Source organism: Toxorhynchites rutilus, chromosome 3 (assembly GCF_029784135.1).
Source record: "Toxorhynchites rutilus septentrionalis strain SRP chromosome 3, ASM2978413v1, whole genome shotgun sequence".
NCBI classification, from domain to species: domain Eukaryota; kingdom Metazoa; phylum Arthropoda; class Insecta; order Diptera; family Culicidae; genus Toxorhynchites; species Toxorhynchites rutilus.
The window spans coordinates 242,234,006-242,243,065 of NC_073746.1; positions in this window are offsets into that span (position 1 = coordinate 242,234,006).

The window sequence follows — 9,060 nt, forward strand, 5'->3', positions numbered from 1 at the left end:
GTAAACAGAAACATCAATTTCATTAGATATATCCAATTTTATTCTACATTCTACATTCTTATTATTTTGTTATAGAATCTTTTGCCATATTTCACACAACTTGAAAATTTTTTTCTCCCAGGAAATGTTTGTTTTCTCGTATTTTTATGCTGGCCATAGAGTTGAGATGTTTCGCAGTTGAAAAAACTAGAAGCGGGTTATATCTGTGATATAACCATAAGTTAGACGTAGGACTACCGCTGGCTCTGTAACCGTTTGTTTTAAATTGCATCTGAATCAATTCTCAAGGAATGAATGAATAATTATTTCTAAAGATTGTTGAAAGTTTTCCGTGTTAGTGTGTGAGTGGATGAGTATGAAATTGTTATTAACATGAAATTCAACCATTTCGAACTGTTTGATGGCTCAGAAAAGAACCGTTGGGTTTGCGTGGTTTTACAAAAGCAACTGATGAAGTTGGATTCATAATTCTATTTTATTTTCGTGAGAGTAATACTCGAATGTCATTATGACGGAAGCGGAAGCAGAATAGAAACTGATGCTCTTGGATACGATTGTATCACTGAAACCGAATGCGCAAATCTTCCTTTGTTCGAGCCCATTTGCAAACAAGTAAAAGAAATCACAGCCTTCTTGTATCCGCTATGACGGTTTCTTCAGGTGCCTCGATTTTGCGTCCGTGTTCGGGAACACATTCCGATCACCCCAAAGCAATCATCGTCAATGAGCTAGATTGTTATGATTTCAATAGCCTGTTTTCAAAGCAATTTTTAAGCTATTGAAACGATTTTTTGGACCAATAAGTTACATTCGTATAACTCTTTGAAATATATCGCTTCAACAGTAGGGGATCGAAAGACGGAGGCAGCATTACGATGATCACCTGAACAGCGCGCAGACAGGAGACCAAAATGGCGTCGGTGTATAGTGTATAACAACCACAAAAATAAACTTTTCAGATAGCGACGAGCACCGATTTATAATTTACTCGCTAGAAATTTAGTGTTTTAGTGGTGAATATGTAGATAAGAGTGCCAATGAAAATGGTCATCTCGAGTTTCAGAGAGTTACCCCAAAAACAATGTTCACCACCTCGAAAAAACACCCTATGCCAAATATCAGCTCAATCGGACTTAAGGGAGAGTGGCGTAAAGCGGTCAAAGTTTGAGTTTTTTGAAAATCGAAAAACCACCCAAGGGGGGAGTAAAGGAAATCGGGGTTTTCGAAAAAAAATTTTGATGCCAAATGTCTTAAAATTGCATGAAAAAGATCGACACTCTGGTACTTAGTTTTTTTTCGGCATGCGAAACGAAAAGTATGGTTCAGGGTAATAATAAAAAAAGTTATCTCGATTTTTCATTCGGAACTTGCTACGAAATGTTGATTTGAACAATAATATATTAATAATAATATATTTTCAAAAAACTAAAATTTTAACGTCTACGACACCAGTAAATGAAGTCCGAATGAGTTAATATTTTGCATAGGGTATATTATTGTGCAAATCAACATTTCGTAGCAAGTTCCGAATGAAAAACCGAGATAACTATTTTTATTGGCACCCTAAAACATACTTTTCGTTTCACATGCCGAAGTCCCAGAGTGTCGATTTTTGACAAAAAAAAAATTTCGAGATGACACTAGATCTCGACGTTGCATGCAATTTTAAGACATTTGGCATCAAAAAATTTTTCGAAAACCCCGATTTCCTTGGATGATTTTTCGATTTTCAAAAAATACAAACTTTGACCGCTTTGCGCCACTCTCCCTTAAGTCCGATTGAGCTGAAATTTGGCATAGGGTGTTTTTTCGAGGTGGTGAACATTTTGTATAGGGTAACTTTTTGAAATTTTAGGGTCGATTTTTTCCCATACATTCATTGGCACCCTAATGTACATGTCTCGTGAAACCAATGTTATAATAGCAAACAAGCAGTTCTGTTAAGCGCGCTTATATAGAAAACGGTATGTTTTTAAAACATTTAATTCAATTATTGAGGCTCTTTTACTCGACTCATACCGGGGTTAAAACGGCCACTATTGTAAGAGATGTGATTTGCCATAAAGGATATCATTTGAACTCACGTCACACCCAGGGTTGCCAACTATAATTTTAAAAAATCAGGAAGAATGAAAATAAAAATCTGGATAAATCAGGATAGCTCATATTGGGATGACCGAAAAGTTAATGTCGATTTTTGGAAAAACAAAAACATCATTTTCAATCAAAGCATTATAATTTGCTAAGGGGTCTTCGTAGCCTAATTGGTTGCGTGTCCGCTACTAAGCGAATGATCATGAGCTAATAACTCAGAGCCCCTCAACTGACCATCTTTGTGTGTTATTCTAGCTACTACGTCCACGCAACAATCATCGTGTGTCGGTAATCCCAGTCCCTTACCGCTCACATTACGATCTGCTGCTTTGGTAATTGGTGCTAATTCTAACACAGCAATGGAAGTCTCATATCAACAGTCCCGTTGTGAACAGTCCAACTGTGAACATTCGAACAATAGGAATGTTCTAACGCCGAAAAAAGCGGCATGTGTTGTGTATCGATAGAATTGGAATATTCTTAGGCCTAAACAGCTACTGTGTTATAGATAAAAAAAATGTTTATCGATGGATAGGAATCTTAAGCCTAAAAAAATTGGCTACAATGTAATATACAACAATAGTTATCTTAACATAAAAATGTATACGGATAAATTCGGCTCTGTGACAGCTGAATTGCTAAATGAACCTAATAAAACGGATGGGATAGAAAAAAATATTCAAAAAAGCATTATAATTTAATTTTACATCCATAGTTCTGTTTCACAATTTTTCGTAATCTTTCACTCAGCTTAAATATTCTATCCTCCCAGAACATGTTTGCTTCCTCATCGAAAACTGCTGCGAGCCATATATGTGAGAAAGAGGTTGCTTGGCAGTAACTCATAATACAGAATCCATTCCAAATTCCACCAAAAACAGAGTATATCTTTCTTCGGGCGAAGACCGGATGTGTAAAAGAATTCTCGCTTAACTTTTGAAAAGGTCCTATGTAACAAAAGTAAACAAATCGAGTTAATGGATGCACGCTCTTAGTTTTCAATCATTGAATGCATTACAAAAACAATCGTTCATGTATCTATCTTCTTCATCTTTTTATCGCCGATACAAAAAATATCCAATGTGCAGATTCGTATTTTAAGCACTCGGCTGTTACTTCGGACGCCACTTTCCTCCGACGCTCGGAACGTCCGAAGTAACAAAGCAGTCAAAACAACACAAAGTCGTACTTCGGTCGTTTTGGGTTTTTGTATCTTGCAGGCGTTGTTAGCGATTTCAGTGCAATTCAACGAGTGATAACAACAATAATATGTCTTTAGAACGATATGCTGATATTTGAATTGCTGTTTAGCAGTTAGTTTCAGATTCGCATCGTGCAACGTAATATGTCCAATGTACAATCGCGGCAGTCAAAACGTCCAATGTAACATTTTTCGTTCCTAGGCTTCAAATTTAAGCTCAAATCACTGAACAACAGTTACGATTGGTTTTTTAGAGTTATTCTTGACTGCTAGTGGTGAAAGTAGCGATAGAGATCGATACCTTTCAATACAATTCGCAGATTAATGTTCGGGTCTTCAACTTCGTTCTTCTCGAGTTGACGAAAATGTTACATTGGACCTTTTCAAAAGTTACACGAGAATTAATAGGCATGGTATAAATCCTCGCATAAGCGGAAATGCTAGTGTTTCGCCTGATCTTTTGATCGTTTATATTTTTTTCCGAAAACCTACAGCATCACTACAGTCAATTGCATAGAAATCAATATTCAAATTTTCACTGAATTCATCGTCCATACTTTGGAATGAATCTTTATTCAACAAATGAGGAAAGCATATCAGCTTATCAGCGGAAAACTTGTTGAATTTTTCCTAATTTTTATGATATTTAGTACGGTTATAGATATATTTACCATAGTCCCATCATTAAAGGTGATTCTACTTTGAATCAGACGAACAAATTACATATAAATTATATTGACTGTGGATTCAAAAATTTTCTCTTGAATAATTTTACACTCTAAAACGTATTCCTATATTAACAGCTCTGGGGATACATTTACATACACATTATCCTCAATAAAGCAATGTTGTTCCTCAAACTTAATCTCGTTGTAATTTCATAAATTCGTCACACAATTTGGTTCCATGAAATTTTCTAGCACTGTTTTTAAAAGCCACGAAACAATTGAGGGTAGAGATAAAAAAAGATAAGTACAGCTTTGCGTCAAGAGAATTTAACTTAATGTATGATATATACAAGTGCGAACCGGAAAACTATCATAACAGAAAATTTTTGCATGGAAACTAGTATATTTATTACAAATAATGTAAAGGGTACCAAAATCAGGAAAAATAAGGATCATTTCTGAAAACTCAGGATAAATTGAGTGTTCGTCAGGATATCAGGGAGCGTGCTGAAAAGTCTGGAAAATCCTGAAAAATCAGGAAGGTTGGCATCTCTGGTCACACCACTTGGATTGTTAGTTGCAAAACTCGAGGCGCATTCATGATAAATTGTTTTCAGATGGCATATATCATAATTTGTTATGTTATGTTAATCGCGTTATACGTAGTTCAGGAAAAATAACACCTCATATTCTTGTCGTCCTTGATCTAAAGTACAACGCCTTTGATCTGTAGTACAATTTTGCCAGAAACAATTATCGTATAGAGGCTATAATCACGAGTTATTGCATGTGGCCGTCTAGCCCCTAGTGGTGGCCAAATTTATCCGGCCTTTTAGTAGCACAATTTCATACCTTTTTTGATTTATCATATAACATTATGAAATAAGACATAAACTTTCTGAACGTGAAGTAAACTTTCACGTTCAACGTGATTGTGGAAAACATCCTAAAAATCTATACTGACATGAAGAAATGCTTCAATTTTGTATACATTGTATTTGATTATACTCCAATCTTAAAGTGGCCGTCTTACCCCGTCCTCCCCTACTACCCCCGACGATGGATGGAATCAATCAGTTAAAGAACCACAAAGCAACTGGTAAGGTTGACCTCGCAGAGGAGCTTTACAAGGGAGATCCAGTAGTATCAGTATTGCGTCAGCTGCAGTAGCAGAAATAACAACATCATAATCAGCATCAGTACCCGCACCATCGGTAGCAGCAAGTCAACCAACTTACCAGTAACGCATTCAAATTCACATTACTGTACATAGCAACAAATATTAATTTCAAGGCATATACAAACACAATTCAAGTTCTTTTCATGCAATATTCGACTCTTTAGTTAGAGCATCCGGGTAACACAGTTCACTCTGCAGTTTCAACCGGAAGGAGCAATGACATTTCTACTAAAATACAATCGACAACCAAGAATAACGTATCGATTTCGTGTATGATATGTACGAGTTTTAACTTACCACGCTTAACACGGTATACGGTATACCCTATACGGCTAGAATCATGTGGCCGCCTTACCCCTAGTGGTAACCAATCATATTCTGCATGATTTAGTTTCACCATTTTTATACTTTTTTGATTTATCATATAAAAAAATCCTAAAATATCATAAAGATCGATGCTGACATAATAAAATTCTTCAGTTTTGTATACATTGTGTTTGATTGTATTCCATGCTTAGGGTGACCGTGTTACCCCGTCCTCCCCTAAGAAGAACTAACTTCAACTACAGACAAAAGCAAACAACAAACTGAAGAACCTACAGAGTCAAATTATTTAAATGCCATTTCTGTTTATCTTTAGCTCTCTAATCGCCGCAATAATCAAGATTCTAATACAGGGAAACTTCGATATAACGTACCCTAGATATAACGTACATATTTTAAATGTGTAAAAAATCTTTTCGGGATAGGTACTGAGAGTTTCATGTCAATCTCATAAGTTCAACAAAGGTCACCTAGTGGCCAGGGTATAGGTTCTCGAATTCCAATCAAAGCATTGGAAATCCCATAAAAACAATTCATCTGTGTATTGTGCATTGTGAATTAGGTGATTATAGTCTTATGTCTGAAACTAAACCATAATCAGGACTTCCATATAAAATTTGTATTTTTGCATTGCATGCTCTGAAATTTGGCTTGAACACTTGTGCTGAAGAATAAAGGTGCAATCGTTCATTTTATCTGTTCACACACTGGACGGCTCTCCCGCGCGGATTTTGCAATGACAGGCCGCCGTGGGGCCTCGATAATGAAATGTGAATGAGATAAAACACACAAGGCGGAGCGGGTGTGTACGGTTCTAAAGTCACTGTTGTAAGGTTCCACATTCTCTGCGGTGGCTCGATGGAGATGGTGCACCGCAACGGTTTTGTGATGGTGTTTGCGCAAGGAATGAGTTTTGAACACCCCGAGCCAACATGTGATCCACAACAGCGAAGGCAGCAAAGATCACGTCTCTCGAGAGAGAATTATTTTGTATTTTGCTTTGTGCGGGTTTTCGTTGTCACGTAATAGAACGGCTGATTGTGAACAGATTAGACAGAGAACAGAATCAGAGACAGAAATATACGGACGACAGAATCGGTCAAATATATGTGTTCGCGTTAAATTCTGTGTTTGAATTTAAATATCTGTTTTGTCTGTAAAGTATCCGAAAATTAGGGACGGTTGCGCGCGAACAGATGGTATTAGTGTTTATGCGCCTTAGAAAGGTGCACATGAAGCAAACCAATAATAAGTGTACTATCAGGTGAGCCAATACTTGAAAACCACTCTGCGGTCATGTAGCTGCGGATCCTCGAATTCCATCCAAATTGTCGAGAAATGCAATATTCCAGACGTTTGTGATCAACTTCTTTCTACCTCTCGCTCAGGTAAACATTCCTTCTTCCGTTTTCCACCATTCTGTCTTTATATACCGCCCCTCTAATCTGCTTATCTGCTTACTGTCCAAACAGTTGTACCTTGTACCATAGACCATAGACTTCCATCTATAAAAACTAGAAGTGGGTTAGATCTTTGATATAACCGCAAGGTTGACGTAGGACTAACGTTGACGTAGCAATCAATAAGCAACAAGCATTTTCATCTTAGACGTTTCATTTTTCGAATAAAGTGATTATCATATCACTTCGTTTAGCCGGAAAAGGATTATTAACGTTCAAAGGGGGAATCGATTCCTCCTCGGAAATACCCAGCGCAAATAGTATCCACTCCCCAAGACAATTGGAATCATCGTTGATCCGGAGCAGGATTATTAACGCTTGAGAAGGAATGAATTCCTCCTCGGAATTACACAGCGAAAATAAGACCCCCTTCCCAACAATTCCAACTTCCCAATAACGACGATCGATTGCAGCATTCGTGAACAAATAATTTTATAACGCTGCTTTTATAAATGTGATTTCTTCGATATATAATATAATATCCACTTTGATCATATCCACTACACCGTATCATACCATATCAAATCCATAGTCAATCCGAGTACAAAAGCACTCGCTGCTTGCATCTAATTTTCTATGCCAATTTTCCCTGGCTCCATGGTTTTGAAATCTGTGTTAGGAAAATATTCCGATTTGAAGAAACGCATGCGAGTACAAAAGTACCCGCAGCTCACATCTATTTTATAAAAACAACCACAGCACTCGCACACCGATTGTTTATGTTTTTTTCGTCCCAGTAATCATTCGCTAATTAAGACTGTTTTCCGTGTTGTTTAATATTACATGTTGTTGTACGAACAATAAAAAGCCGGCATTATATCATTCCGGTGCTTTTCCACATATCACAGTGTTGTGTATCAGTGTTTTTGTGATTTGTGTTTTGCACATTTGATCATTCTGACACCGCCATCGATCGCTCTTGTTCGTTCTTCGTCATCTCTCGCACGAAGTAAAACAAATAGCTTGAAAGCTTTACGTTCATCTGCGTGCTGTATAACGGTAGGCGTTTGATTATTACCGTCGTTTAAGGAGACTTTGTAACTGTTGTAATCACAACTGATTTTGCGATCTCCTAATATGGATTCGTGCCAAGTCTGTTCACGATCTCTAAGCTCTGGCCGGGTAATAAATTGTAGTGGCTCATGTGGCCTCATCTTTCATCATACCTGTGTTGGCTTATCAAAACTGCAGTATTCAGCATGTTCAGCGAAAGTTGGACTGCTCTGGTTTTGCGATTCTTGCCGACTGGACTTCAACCCTTCTGTGTTTAATCGTGAGAAAATAATTATCAAAGCCTTACGAGAGTTGCTCATACGTACTGACTCCATGGATACGCGCTTGGGCAATTATGGCGATAATCTTCGAACCATTAACAAAACGCTCTATGGTTCCAAACAGCAAGGCAAGCTGAACAACCAAACGCTAGAAAATTCGACTTTTCATCAGAACATCGATCAGTTGAATCTCGATGATACCATAGATCCTATCAATCGGTCGAGATCCTGTGATGAGTCATCCTTTTTCGAGGTTTTAGACGAAGTCAATAATTCAGTAGGACAACAATCTGAAAAACTCGTTGTGGGTAACAGGCGAGTGCATATTTTATCGAACCAGCAGCTGCACACCGGCTGCGCTTAACTCGAATAAATCGTCCCTCGCTCGATCTGAACGTAACGGTAATCAAGCCAATTCTGTCATTTTCGGTCAGAATATTTTGCACGATGGTAAAACTCAAAATGGTAACAATGTTGCACGAAGTAATAGTGGTACTTCAAGTGTCGCTAAAGCTGGACCGTCCGACGATATGATCGCTTTCTACATAACTCCGTTTACTCCTGATCAGAAAGAATGTGACGTAAAGCAACACATTCATGAAATTGCAAATGTGGACACTTCGTTGATCAAAGTCACCAAGCTCGTTCCTCGTGGGAAAAGTCTGGATGACCTTTCATTCGTCTCGTTTAAAGTGACAGTCAGTAAAGATTTATCTAATGTGGTCGGCGATCCTTGGTACTGGCCTGAAGGAGTCACTGTCCGTGCTTTTGAATTCAACCAAAAAAACGGCTCTATCTCATCTCGTCTGGGTTCGACATAGCATCAGAAAAGAACACAGGACGCACCATTTCTGGCACT